Source organism: Oryctolagus cuniculus, chromosome 9, assembly GCF_051225735.1.
Source record: "Oryctolagus cuniculus isolate XC-2025 breed Fujian yellow rabbit chromosome 9, ASM5122573v1, whole genome shotgun sequence".
Classification (NCBI taxonomy): Eukaryota; Metazoa; Chordata; class Mammalia; order Lagomorpha; family Leporidae; genus Oryctolagus; species Oryctolagus cuniculus.
The window spans coordinates 42,469,861-42,486,329 of record NC_142875.1 but is presented as its reverse complement, the minus strand read 5'-3'; positions in this window follow the sequence as shown (position 1 = coordinate 42,486,329).

Here is a 16,469-nt window from a genome sequence, read left to right as displayed (position 1 = left end):
GTACCCATGGTGAGACCTGAAGAGGAACCCTGGCTGCTGTCTCCAATGTTGTCCCTCTACAGCTTAAGGCAGCCAGAGCAGTCACTGTCCCTTCTTAATGGCAGTTAGAGGGTACCTCTTAAGAGGGAGGAATTGATCAAGAGATAGACTCCTGACTAGGTAGACAAGAACAACAGGGTACCTCCTCCATTATTTGGAGATTAGAAGAACCTGTGAAAAGTCAAGAAACTAGCTTCTGTGCAGGACCTTGATGTCATGTGCTAGCCCTTGTAATCAAGGATTTTCTGTGCTGCTGTAACTGATGTAGGTAATGAGAATTCTCTGCATCTTGTGGGAAAGTGTCACATGTGTTCTGTTGTTTTCATTGAGTCCTAATTGGAACTATCATCCAAATAATCAATTAAAACCACCCCTCTTCTGGACCAGTCATGAAAACGGCTCCTTTTTATGCTTATAGAAACTAATAGACAACCACCTCCCAAGGGTTCTGTCCTTCAAGGACCCCTCTTGGCATTGTTGGAAGATTTTTCTTCTATTTTTGTTTTAACTTCTCTGCTTTCTTTCAATAAATCATTTCTGCTTTACACACTGTTCTTTGTCTGTGCTCCTCATTCTTCATGGTCATGAGATAAAAAGCTGTAATAATGGCTTGCAACATCTTGGTGAGCTTACAATAGAGAAGAAACTTAGTTATTCTCAAACTTTATTTCCCAAAATAGTTATTCACTTTTTCTGTGAGCCTCTGCCATGCTCTTAATTTGTGCTAATTGTAAAATAAAAAATTAATGTGCTTTTTATCAAGGAAAACATTTAATGAAATGATAGGGTTATGTCAAGTTGATGTACTCACAAGATTTGGAACCATAAAGTCCAAGGTGGTATTCTTTAGCACTTATTCTCTGGGTCATTTTTACAAATGAAATAAACTCACCAGTACTTGATTTATTATTTTTTCTTTTTGAAATAATGATATCCATTCCTATGCCTCAAGATTCTTTCTTGGAATAAATAATATGATAAATGTAAATGCATACTTTTTCCTCTGTAAGTTATGCTCATAAATCTCCAGTTCAGGAAATGATTGTTTCTGACCTACCATGTTGCTTACTAAATGTCATACTAAATTATTTGGTTTTTTGTCACAAAAAAAATCATTCCTATCAACCTTTTAATAAGTGCTTTAAATACTTTATCAAAAAAGCATTCTTCTTGAAATGCAGACCATGTTTATATTTAAATCAGTATCTTCTTGATAGAACAACATTAAAACAAATTTTTATCTCTATAATCACACAGATTTCAAAGTAGGGAAATTTGCATTAATCATATTTAGGTGCTTTGAATTTAAAAAAGGTTTATGTAAAACCATAAGCTCTAGGTTGTTTGAAATAACTAATTTTTTGATATTAATGTTTATTTCCTAGGCATTTTGTGATGCTGCTGATCCAAGAAGTCATACACCCTAGCATTTATTCATGCATATTTTCAACTGTACAGTTTACTGAAGTGGATATGCTAAATTGTGTCATTTCCATCCTAAGTGTTGCTCTGTGAAATGAATATGGTGCATAATTATGGAAATGACACTCATAATTAGCTCAGCATAGTGGCAGAGCCTAGATAAGTAAATTTTAATACATAGTTCAATGCAAAGCATGCTCTCCATTATATTTCAATATATATTTCATTCTTCATTATATTATTTAAGTGGACAAAATGTATTTTATAATTTATAAATTACAGTTACAACTTAGTTACTTATCCTGAAAACAAGTAAGCAAAGTCAAGAAATATAACTTAACTACCTTTAAGACAATTATGCAAAGCCAATTGTATGTAATTGGTTTTATTAAGTAGTAAATTTTTGTTTGGTGATTAACAACACAAATCAGACAAAATGAAATATGTGCAAATATTATGAAAATATCCTAACCTAATAATTTATTGATTCGCCCAAAAGGCAAATATCATTTTGAAACTAGGTTTTTAATGCATTTTTGGTTTTTCTATTTTGTTTTAAAATCCTATCACAGAATTTATTTGCTAGATACAAATTAAGCACAGCTTAATTGCTTTTTATTATTATTTATTTATTTATTTGAAAGGCAGAGTTACAGAGATGAGGCAGAGAAAGATAGAGAGAAATAGAGGTCTTCCATCCACTGTTTCACTCCCCAAATGGCTACAACAGCTGGAAATGTGCTAATCTGAAGCCACGAACCTATAGTTTCTTCTGGGTCTCCAATGGGGGTGCAGGGGCCAAGGACTTGGGCCATCTTCTGCTGCTTTCTCAGATGCTTTAGCAGGGAGATGGCAGCTTAACCCATTACAGCACAATGATGGCCCCTCTTAGAAAATTTTGAGGGGCCGGCGCGGTGGCACAGTGGGTTAATAATCTACCTGCAGTGACGGCATCCCATATGGGCACCAGTTCAAGTTCGGGCTGCTTCCCTTCCGATCCAGCTCTCTGGTATGGCTTGAGAAAGAAGTAGAAGATGGACCAAGTCCTTGGGCCCCTGCACCCACGTGGGAGACCAGGAAGAAGCAACTGGCTACTGGCTTCAGATAGGAGCAGCTCCAGCCACTGCGGCCACTTGGGGAGTGAACCAACGGAAGGAAGACCTTTCTCTCTGTCTCTCCCTCTCACTGTCTGTAACTCTAACTCTCAAATAAAATAAATAAAATCTTTAAAAAAAAGAGAAAATTTTAAGAGATTTACTTTCAAGGAATATTAATATTAAATACTATTTTACAGATTTAAATCAGTATAATATTTTGCAAATTATGTTTTAATATTTTATTGTACATTCTTTAAAATTGTTTATAGTTTTCTCAAAGTTCTCAATAGAGCTGTATGATTACTTCAGTTCTCTTCTACATTTGTATGTTTGTGTATACACATACAATATGCACCTTAATATATATGTACATATATATATTAAAGTGCACAACTGTGAGAGGTCTACAGACATATCATTTGCAGTAAATCTGTGTTTTAAATTCTATGTGTAGATTTTCCCATAACAAGATTTCATAGCTTTTTTAAAATTCTCAGAGTATTGTATAAAGTGTTAAAGGTAAAAATAATAAAAATCAATAAGGCTATTTCTAAGTCTAAATATCTATAAATATCCGTGAGAATCTCTTTAGATAAAATATGTATTTTGCTCTTCTATTTTTACTCCATGTTAACATGCATTAAACTAAAGTAATAAATATATTCTTGATTGGAAATATCAGCCAAAGTACTTATTCACAGAAATTTCTTATTTGGTCTTCATTAATTGATAGGAGTTGAAGTTAATTTTTCTTTCCTATGAGTGCCACTGAAGATATGAGCAGTAGCACATATTTCATACAAAGCTATTCATTAATATTGTGATATTTTATTGCTTGTTCACACTAATAGCAGCGAGATTTACTCAATTTAGAGAAGTAAGCATTTTGAGCACAATCTAAACCGTTTTTTGCATTAACCCTCACATTTGTCATTTCTCCATTATTATATCTGAACCATACAGAAGAATTATATCCTTACCAATGTCAAGTTTTCCATTCACCACCAAAGTGTCACATTTCAAAAAGGAGATTTATGTAGCAAAAGAAAATAGAAATAAAGAAGAAAAATTTGTTATTCGAATTGAAATAGAAGCACAACTATGTTCCTGTGTGTTCTTATTACTTTATGTCTTCTGCAAATAGCTCTCAACTTTCATTAAAATGAAGTCGCACTATTAATCATGTAATTGGTTCATAACTATCAGACTGTTCTCAGATTCTTCTTCACTTGTCTGATTATTCTGGTATCATCATTCTACCATACTACTACCTAAATCAATCTGTCAAGTATTTTTCACCTCAAGGATTTTAGAAAGTAAAAACTGCACAGAAGAAATTATGAAAGAATGACTGTCCAGCACACATATGAGAATTTACTAATCATCATTTCTTACAGCAGATATCTTTGCTATGTAGACTTACTTAACTTGTCATTAATCATATATTTTTAACACAGTGAAAATAATTTATAGTATGTAGATTAATATATCATGTAGCAATAAATTATGTTGGACTTCAATCAATTTGAACCTTCTTTTACAATGAGGTTTTATATGTTTTTTTCTTTTGGCACATGAAAATTGAGATTATTAAGTTGAATGCAAAGTTCATGACTGATAAAATAAAAGGCTTCTATCACTTGCAAAAGAGGGAGACTGCAGATTCTAAGACCAGTTCGGAGATACTAAGTGAGGACAAATGGTAGCTTCCTGTAGTTTTAAGTCAGTGACCATGGAAAGGATGCCTGCAAGATGTTTCATTTCCACTCAGAGCCTCCTAAAAGGATAAAGCTGGAGTACAGGTCCCCCTTCTGGGCTGCCTCATGACTTATTTTTATTATTAGAAAGTAATGTAAGTTAACTTTCAACAAGTTCCTATTGCAGGACTCAAGGAGCTCACAAATTCCTCTCTCTTGCTGTTGTTAGAACCCACAGATGCTTGAACTGGTCTACTAAATCACGGACAGCACAAATGTGATTGCTGTTGTCACCCACAATTCCACGTTCTCAAGTTAGGCCATCTGGGATAAGCCACTCCCAGTCAGTCTGTCAACTATCAGCAGATGCATGAGCAAATCACGTCAGATCAGCTGGACTTAAACCAGAACATAGTAACACAATGAAAGCAGAATTACTATCTAAATAAGTGTAATGATGTTTTTAAGCCACTGAGACTTTTGAGATGGTCAGTGTCTCAGCAATAGTCAACTCATAAAAGAAGTGATATGCTACCATAAGAAAAAAAAATCAACATGTAGCATTACATTATGGAGAAGGTGGCACGCATTCCATTTTCCAATCTGCTATCACAATTACCTAGTTCATTGCTCTTTCTGTTTCTGCTGCCCTGTGAGTGGCTCACTCTTGTCTCAGCCTTTGCTAGTAGTTCCCTCTATTGTTTTCTATCTGCCTTCTCAGCTACATAGTAGTTAAAAAATAAATGGCCACAGTGCCATGTGAGGTAATTTGGAAAATAATAAGTGTATTCAATGAATGGTTATGTCTGACTAAGGGGATCACAGAACCAAGTACTGAAGTGGCACTTTAGTTTTATCAACTGAGCATAAGAAGTAGCTGCCAGGATCAGAAAAGATCAAGAAGGAATCCTTCAGTTTGAGCAATACAGAAGAGGCAAGACTTGCTAGGTTGGACAATAAAACTGTCATACCCAGTCTTCTTGGGTAATAAACAATACTCAGAAGAATATGAGGCCTGCAGCCAAAGATGAAATTAAGAGCACAGATTGAAGACCCTCGGGAACTTTGGAAGATTTAAAGAAGTGCCTAGCAGACCAACCCCTAGAAAACTTAATCAGAAAGCACAAGAACTAGACAAAAGAGGCTTAGAATATCACAACAGTTGTTCTTCAGCAGAATAACGACCCACTTAAAACCACAATGACTTGATTTGGGAAAGGATTGCGGGTGTACCTTTCTCACTTGAAGTGATAAAGTTTCAATACATAGAAATATCATAAGGATTATATAAAAGCTGCGTAAGACAAATGCCATCCATTCAGGCTACAAGGAATGGAAGTTACTAAAATTAGCAAAATATATCTGGATTCCTAACTTTTCATAGGCTAAAAAATCTAGATTTTTGTAAACAGAGGCCTATCATGGCAATAAAATAATGTTTCAGAGTACAGAAACAAGATCTGAGAAAACTAAGATTATATTACAAGAAGAGAATGTAATGAGAGCTCTTGGGAAGAAGACTGGGCCTTAAAGAAGACATGGTTATTTTATTGGGGGAGAAGTGGATACCTTTTCCTGGCAGAACAAATGACTGTTGCAAAATAATGTGCATAGCGTTAATGTGCACATGGTCTATGATAACTCTGTTGTGATAGAAATCTCACAAAACTCTGCTATTTACCTAGGCCAAGATAGGGATGAAATCTTCCAGGGAATGACTTATTGTTGATGTGCTTATTAAAGTCTGAAAATTCTCTGTCTTGGAAGTACAGATGGTCAACTGTATTTTTAAAAATTTATATACGGATCATTAACTCCTGATTTAACTGGTTACAGAGCAGAATTTTTGTTCTGTTACATTGGTGTACTGAAGATCCTTCATTAAATTTAAGCTCTGGGTCTTGTGACCAATATATTAGAAATATTTTGACAAATCAATGTCCACGGCACATTTTCTACAATTGATAAAAGGACCTAGGGCATGTACCTGGAGTACTGTGACCTCTCTATATTCAGCTGATTTTACCTTCTCCAGCTGACTTATATCCATTACTGTTATTAGACCTAAAGTGAGTACACACTATATAATTTCATGTTATTGCAATTGTACCTGGTCAATAATGCAAATAGGCATGCCTGAGTGTTACTGTTATTGTCTTACCAGTATATTCGGGTGAATGGGGCATGCAACAGTTTTATAGCCAATGCATGAAAAGGAAAATGTATAAAGAACTTCAACCATTCCCAGACTTAAGCCATTCCCAGACTCATCATTAAAATGTGTCATTACTGAACCATAAGAGTCTCATATTAAGATAACACCTGAAAGCTGGCTAACTTCTCTATGAACAGCGAGAAATAACTCAGAATCAAAATATGCTCCAGAGATAATTTCATCTAACAAAAGATAGTTGAATTCTAACAATATCAATAGTCAGGATTATAAATAGTATTAATTGTGCTTTTGGTGCTATTCAAACACATTTTATTACCTCTATTTTTTCTTAAATTTCAATGTATTTGTATAACAGATGCATTCTTGGAAAGTTGGAACTGAGCGAAAAAAAATTTTTTTTTTGACAGGCAGAGTGGACAGTGAGAGAAAGAGACAGAAAGGTCTTCCTTTTCCATTGCTTCACCCTCCAATGGCCGGCGCACCGCGCTGATCTGAAGGCAGGAGCCAGGTGCTTCTCCCGGTCCCCCATGGGGTGCAGGGCCCAAGCACTTGGGCCATCCTCCACTGCCTTCCCGGGCCACAGCAGAGAGCTGGCCTGGAAGAGGGGCAACCGGGACAGAATCCGACATCCCGACCAGGACTAAAACCCAGTGTGCTGGCGCCACAGCGGAGGATTAGCCTAGTGAGCCATGGCACCGGCCCAAAATTTTAAATATTGTTTCAAAGTACATTAAAAACATTTTAAATGAATATTTGTTAAACTATCTGTTCCTATTGGTTGGATATATTGCTCAGCATTGTTTGGAAACTCTGTGGGATGGTTTAAAACTTAACGACCAATATGGTAATAGTAAGTGGGCCCTCTAAGAGATGATTAGGCTGTGAGGGTTCTTCCCTCATGAATGGCATCAAGGTCTGAATAAGGGACTTCAAGCAGCATTGGGCTCCCTTGCCTTTTCACCTTCTGCCATGTGATGACTCAGCTTCCCTTCCCTGGAGGAAAGAACAACAAGGTATCCCCTGGAGGAAAGTGGTGAGCAGCTATTAACACCAGTGTGCTGGAGAACTGAATTTATCTTTTGTTACCTCAATCAGCCCTATGACACAACTAATCTTTCAATAATCTTAGGATTTTGATTGTAAGGAAACCAATCTAATATATAAATGCATAATATAGGATATATTTCCATGCTGTCATTCATAAACATTAAGTCATTCACTTCAATGGTATGAAAACCCTGTTGAGAAATTTTTGAGATCCAAGTTGAAAAATGACTCCATAATTTTAGATAAGAAAAGTGCAATTGCACTTACAGGGTATAGGAATCTTTGTTCTGTATTATATTGTTATGAGGGCTTCTATTTCTGAGTTCTTAACTGACTATTGGAATTTGGAATCAAAAGTTGCTTATATTTAACAAGGTGAAGATGCCACAATTTCCTTGCATGTTACAAAAATTACTATAAATATATTTTTAAAATATACTAACAAAAATATGTAAAATTTATTAATACTTATTTTGATATATTGTAAGGTTAATATTTTGTATATATTGAATAAAATCATTAGATTTAAAAAACAAAATATATAATACTTTATGATCTTAAGTTACAGAAAGGCTCTATAAGCAACATTCTTTCTTAAACCAACTTCAAATAGCAATGATACCCAAATGCAAACTGCCAACTGGTGAGAAGTTAAAGAAATGCAAAAAAGAAAGAAGAAAAGGAGGAAGGAAGGAAGGAAAAGGAAGGGAGGAAAGAGGAGGAAAGGAAAGAAGGAAGGAAGATAGAGAGGAAAGAAGGAGGAAGAAAGAAAGGGGGGGAGAGGGAGGAAGAAAGAAAGAAAAGGGGAACAAAAATGGATATATCTTTGGCTATGCATGTATATGTACAAACACACATACACACACAGACTCACAGAAATCCCAACTATTTAACGTAAAGTTAAGTTAGATTTCAATAAACACAGCATTTGAGCACTGAAACCTTCATATCCTACCACTATAAAATTGATTAACAGTAAAAGGATAAACTATATGATTCCTTCTATTTATTGAAACTTTAAATATATCAATTCTTCCTCTGAAAGATAACTAGCCACACATTGAGCTGTCATATCATATATTTACTCAGTGTACTTGGTTACTTTGTAAATTTAAAGTAGTATTATTCAGACAGTAGCAGATACTTTTGTATTTGAAGATTCTATTCACTTGGATTCCAAGCAGGATCTACAAGAGAAATGACTAAGATACTTAATATAACAATATATTTTCTTTCATTAATTCTCTGAGGATCAAAATCGCACCTAATTAACAAGCTCCCTAAAGGATAATATGACTTATAAATCTGGCTTGAATGCAGGTGTCTATTCTTTCTCACTCTGTATCTGCTCAAATATAATTAAAAATGCATATTGTGATTCAACAATGAGAGAATTGAATGGCTGCACTGAAATGAGATTTAGTTTACTCATAAGCAGGTATCTATCATTCATGAATGAAACTTAAGTGAAAAAACATGTAAAATACCATATAAATCTTCTACATAATAGAACAGTGGCAAATAATGTATAGTGTTTCCAGAAAGTTTATAGAAATGTGTATTATACATCAGAATAAACATAATTTAATTCCATTTTCCACGAACTTCTCAAAGTCAAAAAAAAATGGTGAATTCTACATTTTCTAAGGTAATACTTAAGAATTCAGACACTACTTTGATTTACCCTATAATTTGTTTTTGCTTTACATATACGGATGTATAAATTTTACCTACAAACATTTTGTATATAGACAAAATTACCCAAATAAGTTTAAATTTTGTTTGACTTTTAATAGCTTCCTATAATTTATACAAAATAAGTAGCTTAATAGGTCTAAAAAAGTCTGTATCACTTTTCCTAGGAGTTGAGCAGAACAGTGATTTAACAAACAACATTGTCAGATTTAAGGAACACTTTCAAAGTTTTCCACTATATTCCATAAAATAAGGTAATTGAGGTTAGATAATATGTATCTGATATTAGAATTAACATTAGTATCCATATTTGGAGAAATACGTGTCTTGTATTCCTTAGGTATCATTACTTCTTTTCTGCTTGATAATTGCAATAACCAAAAATAGAATGAGGAAAATATAAAAGAATGAATCAGAAAGTTCACAGGATGAGAAATTAATATGTATTGGCTAATTTTGTTTAGTTATTTTAAATATTTTAACATAATGGAAAGAAGGAAACCTACAGTTTGACCTTAAAAACTTATGGAATTTCCTAAAGAAACATATGCAAATAGTTGGTTCTTTATGTTTAAATCATAAAATAATGATTACTTGCATGTATGCTTTTGTTCTTGAGTATACATATACACAGAAAAATGCTGCAAAAGAAACAATTGTAAAAGGATTGACATGGCACATGGATTCACTTTGCAAGAACATTTTATTGCCATCTTGGTCACAAATTTCACGAAAAAATGTCCTGACCTCTCTAATTTCCACTGTATTGCTTTAATATAATTCTGTTTTAGTATATATAGGAGATGACTGACACAATAAGTGAATCGAGAGGCATTGTGGAACAGTGGGTTAAACTACCACTTGGGACACCAGCATCCCACAAGCTTGAGCTCCAGCTACTCTGCTTCTGAAGAAATTTCCTGCAAATGAGCCTGGAAGGTAACAGATCATGATCCAAGTACTTGGGCTTCTTTTTTTTTTTTTTTTTTTTTTTTTTGACAGGCAGAGTGGACAGTGGGAGAGAGAGAAGAGACAGAGAGAAAGGTCTTCCTTTTGCCGTTGGTTCACCCTCCAATGGCCACCGTGGCTGGCGCACCGCGCTGATCCAAAGCCAGGAGCCAGGTGCTTCCCCTGGTCTCCCATGGGGTGCTGGGCCCAAGCACTTGGGCCATCCTCCACTGCACTCCCGGGTCACAGCAGAGAGCTGGCCTGGAAGAGGGGCAACCAGGACAGAATCCGGCGCCCCAACCGGGACTAGAACCCGGTGTGCTGGCGCCACAGGTGGAGGATTAGCCTATTGAGCCGGGGTGCCAGCCAAGTACTTGGGCTTCTGCCATGCATGTGGGAGACATGGATGGCGTTCCTGATTCCTCACTTCAGCCTGGCACAATTCTGACTGTTGCAGACATTTGGAGAACGAACCAGTACATGGAAAATTCTCTCTCTCTCTCTCTCTCTCTCTCTCTTACACACACACACACACACACTTTCTCTTTGCCTTTCAAATAAGTAAATAAGTAAAAATTTGTGTCTGTGTGGGTGCAGTCTATTGAAATCTTTACTTAGTATATACTAATTTGATTTTCTGTATATAAAGATAATTGAAAATGAATCTTGATGAAGAATGGGATGGGAGAGGGAGTGGGAGATGGGATGGTTGCGGGTGGGAGGGAGGTTATCAGGGGGAAAGCTGCTATAATTCAAAAGCTGTACTTTCAAAATTTATATTAAATAAAAGTTGGAAAAAAAAGAAATAGAAAAAAAATGAAATGGAAGACAGTTTTAGTTAAGATCAATGGTGTATACCATAAAGAGTTGGAGATAAAAAAAAGCAACTTAAATTAGTCATTTAATATACAAAGTAAATTATGATCAAAATTTGTGAAATAATGTATTATCTTTAATCAATCAATAAATTTTAGCTTCAATTTTTTGTGTTTGGTAAAACATTGAAACAATAAAAATATGTATGGTAAATATCTTATTGTGAGTTACTAAAATGTAAACCAAGGTAAGAAAAATAGATTATATCATTATAAAAAGCAAAACAAAAGGAGTTAATATATAAAATTCAAAAATTAAATCTAGATTTTGGAGAAGTACTAACACAGAATTAAATTCAGGCTATCTAAAGAGTCTTTTATTTTCTAAGGTGAAGGAAATATTGTATTGATGAGAACAGGAGGTTTAGTTTAAATAATTGCATGCTACCTGCAAAATATTTCACTAGGTAATACAGGATTGAGGTTGAAACAAATGAAATTTTCTACTTTCAAGTTCTTTTTATCTCCTTAAAAAGCGGAAACAGATCAGGCAAAGTTGCACAAATGAACGAATGTAAGTGGATGAAACAGAAGCATTTTAGGAAGTGGGTCATATACAGAGGCAGATAAATGAGGGTATGCTTTATATTTATAAGAGCTTCTGGAGTAAAACTACTCTCTTTGGAAAGATAGCTTAAAGTTTATATGCAACACTGAGGCAACATTTGCAAAAAAGAAGACATTTTGCCTTGGCCAACACAGGGGTAAGAATGAGCATTTGTTGAACACATATATTGTGCCAAGCAGTTTACAGAAATTACTTAATTTAATCTTTATAATCCACCCAGTCTTTCTGGAAAATACTAACTGGATAGCTTGAAGACTACATTGCTTCTGGTGATGCCAGAGTTTGAACACCAGTAAAAATAAGGGGAAAAAGGATATATTATCACATAATACTTACATGGTAATAACCTATACTACTTCTGTGAAGTACAAGAAAACAAAATTAAAATTATTATATAGGCCGGTGCTGTGGCTCAATAGGCTAATCCTCTGCCTTGCGGCACTGGCACACCAGGTTCTAGTCCTGGTCAGGGCGCCGGATTCTGTCCCGGTTGCCCCTCTTCCATCCAGCTCTCTGCTGTGGCCAGGGAGTGCAGAGGAAGATGGCCCAAGTGCTTGGGCCCTGCACCCCATGGGAGACCAGGGGAAGCACCTGGCTCCTGCCTTCGGATCAGCGCGGTGCGCCGGCCATGGCGGCCATTGGAGGGTGAACCAACGGCAAAGGAAGACCTTTCTCTCTCTCTCTCTCTCACTGCCCACTCTGCCTGTCAAATAAATAAATAAATAAATATGTATTAATATCTAACAAATAAATTAATTTTTTTAAACATTAAGGGTTTTTTGTGTCTTTATTGCTGAAGAAAGACAAACTATGATTCCAAGAAGTAAATTGTGGCCATTATAAAGATCTTGGTGATATTTTAAATCTATATTTGAGTTTGACTATAGAGAGACAAGCAACAGAAGCTACTGAGCTACCTTAGGTCAGTGGTACTCATAGTCTAGCATACATCAAAATTGCCTAATGCCAAGAATTCACAACTCTAGTTTCCAGGTAAGCTGATGCTGCTGGCCTAGGGGCTTCACTTTGGAAACTACTACTTAGGTAACAAGGCACCTGAGCACACACAGATACATCATCATAGTGATAGATATCTGGGCTTTTTGACATTTGTGACCCTCAAAGGAGTAAATTGAGATGCAATTATAATATTATTGATTATAACAAACTTTTAGTTAAAATTAAATTCAAAGTTGGGAGTTTAATTTAATAGATGGGATTTAAATTAATATATAAGCACTAAATTAATATATAATACTGAAAATATTAAGAATAAAATAAATGTCTTCAGCTAGCAGAAGAAAATGCACTATTTTGAAACTACATATTGCTGCTCAGAGTTTGTATTTCCCCTGTGGTGGATGGACACAGCAGGCATCCATAGTTTTTAGAATAAGTCATGCTTTGATTTTTTAATATAAATTTTTATTTTACTTGGATACATTCTGTAATTATACATAAAAGACACTTGTACATTTAATATATTTGCATTATGGACTAAAATCAGTGTTTATAAATAAATATAACAACAAATTGTACTTTACTCTGTATTCCACTAGATAGACCTCTTACATTTATGTGGAATAAGAGAAACTGGGCAGATGAGAGAAAGCCTGTCTTGGTTTGTGTTCTCTCAATTAGTTTCTATTTTCTCAAATAAAGAAAGGATTTAATTAATTATAGATTTCTCATCAAATTAAAAAACTATCTCCAGGAAAGTTAGACACTTTATTTCACCAATTGAGCATGATATAATTATTTACTCAAATTTGACTCTTTAAATAATTTTTAAATAGCAAATATAAAAGCATTTGCTGAGGCACCTAAAATCCAGCAATAACATCTAGTATAATGAAATGCTGGCAAAGACAATCACTTATTTAATTTTAAGAGTATGGAATGGCTATTCAACATGCACATATTCCTAGAGAAATGAATGAATCCAAAGTATGCATAAAGTTGTAATTTTATATTGACTTTAAAAATAGGAAAATCTTTGCAAGTATAAAATAAATATAAATCAAAAGGATTGTTTTATTGTTTGAACTACAATACATCTGTTTAGATAATTCTATAAATATTTATTTTGCGTTACAGTGTACTGTCAGAAAACAAAATAGAATGATAGTCAAAGAAATAAATAGTGCTTTCTGATATGACGTTCTATATAAATGGCTTAAAGCTTAGAAAGATGTTAGGGTCAGGAATTTCTAGCTGGAAAATGTAATTCTGAATGCCAAGTTCATGGTATTCAAGCTCTTCTGCTTTAAATGTCAGGGCTGTTTGCCTGTATCAAGCACTGGACTGGTAAAGGCAGTCAAGGAAATAGAAAACAGCAATGAAATCAAATATGACATATGGGAGCGCACAGCAGAGGACTGTGAAAATTCACATCCTTCATTGGAAAAGAAACAGTACCTGAATTAAATTTCTAAAAATAGACTAGGTTGTTTTAAAATTTACATTTGTCAAGTCATAAAACTAAAAACAATCCTAATAGTGAAGTCGATTTTTCTACAGCCTGTTTTTAAACAAATAAGAGTTGAAATACTTTTTCTCTCATTATTTAATTAGAAGTTACAAATAGTATTCTTCCAGGAAGGAAATGTACAAAAAGCTTTTCACTTAGATTTAATACTTTTTTTAAACTTGCTTTTTTCTTTATTCTTTAAGCACGGGAAGCATTATACTCTTCTTATGAAACTTTCTTGAAGTTTGTTCTTTTAGAACAAACATTTGTTCTAAAAGAACAGAGAATCTGTTTCCATTCCATGCCATCACTTCAAGTAAGACCCAAACCTAAAGATATAAAACTGCAGCATCTTTATTAAATATTTTTACAGATAAATTATATTTTAAGTATTGGCTACACAGTTGATTTTGATATTTTAATATATTTATATATTTAACAACTTAAGCAAAAATATATCAGTTGTTCTATTAGAAGTTAAGGCCCAACTGGAATAAAAAATATACTCAGGAGAGACATATTACTTATTACATTTTCCTTTTTGACCCTTTTGGTAGTTTCTGGCAACATATTTACATATGCTCTCATTAGGCTATTAAATAAGTCATAGTTGCATGGCATATTTGCTGTATGTGGATTTTAATATTATGTATCTCTGATGTAGGTAGACAGACAAAGCCCACATCCCACATCTGAAGGTCTGGAATCCAGTCCTAGTCCCACTTTTGATCCAGCTGCCTGATAATATGTCTGGCAGGGAGCAGACTGTGATTCCAGTCTTATATGTAGGAGAACTGGATGGGGTTCATAACCATTGGTTTTGACCTGGCTCAACCCCAGCTGTTACAGATATTTGGGGAGTGAACCAGAATTTGGAAGATTTCTATTTCCATGTCTCTCTCTTTTTCTCTCTATCACTCTGCCTGTCAAAAAAATAAATAGGTAAATCTTGTCATTAAAATAAAATTACATAACACATAATATGCATTATTTATATGCGTGTATATATAAAATTCAGTTGGTAACATGCAAAGTAGCTTGTTTACTGGCCATTGGAAATATTCTGTCTTTTAATTCAGCTGGAGATTACAGTGATGAGACTACTGTTATTTCTCTTTCATGGATTAGATAAAAATACGTATTTTACATTTGCAAGCCTATATTTCAATGTATCTGGTCTTAGATTTATTTTGCAGGATTACTGGATAGAGTGGCTACTAAAAGGTGGAGCATCTCTGAGTTGCTATTTTTGAGATAAGTTATTTTATAGATCCTATTGATTCAAAATATGATATAGTGACAAGGGCTGATAAAGTCACTGTTTCTGATAGTGTCCATTTCACTTCAACAGGTTTCCCCTTTGGTGCTCAGTTAGTTGTTGCCAATCAGGGAGAACATATGATATTTGTCCCTTTGGGACTGGCTTAATTCACTCAGCATGATGTTTTCCAGATTCCTCCATCTTGTTGCAAATGACTGGATTTCATTGTTTTTGACTGCTGTATATTATTCTATAGAGTACATGTCCCATAATTTCTTTATCCAGTCTACTGTTGATGGGCATTTGGGTTGGTTCCAGGTCTTAGCTATTGAGAATTGAGCTGCAATAAACATTAAGGTGCAGACAGTTATTTGTTTGCCAATTTAATTTCCTTTGGGTAAATTCCAAGGAGTGGTATGGCTGGGTTCTATGGTAGGGTTATATTCAGGTTTCTGAGGAATCTCCAGACTGACTTCCATAGTGGCTTAACCAATTTGCATTCCCACAAACAGTGGGTTGGTCTCCCTTTTTCCCCACATCCTCTCCAGCATCTATTGTTGGTAGATTTCTGAATGTGAGCCATTCTCACCGGGGTGAGGTGGAACCTCATTGTGGTTTTGATTTGTGTTTCCCTGATTGCTAGTGTTCTTGAACGTTTTTTCATGCGTCTGTTGGCCATTTGGATTTCCTCCTTTGAAAAATGTCTATTGAGGTCCTTGGCCCAGCTCTTACGTGGGTTGTTTGTTTTGATGTTGTGGAGTTTCTTGATTTGTTTGTAGATTCTGGGTATCAACCCTTTATCTTTTGCATAGTTTGCAAATATATTTTCCCATTCTGTCGGTTGCCTCTTTACTTTCCTGACTGTACCTTTTGAAGTACAGAAACTTCTCAATTTGATGCAATCCCAAATGTTAATTTTGGCTTTGACTGCCTATGCTTCTGGGGTCTTTTCAAGAAGTCTTTTCTGGTACCTATATCTTGCAGAGTTTCTCCAATGTTCTCCAATAATTGGAAGGTGTTGGGTCGTAGATTTAAGTATTTAATCCATGTTGAGTGAATTTTTGTGTAAGGTGAAAGGTAGGGGTCTTGCTTCATGATTCTGCACGTGGAAATCCAATTTTCCCAGCACCATGTATTGAATAGACTGTCCTTACTCCAGGGATTGGTTTTTGGA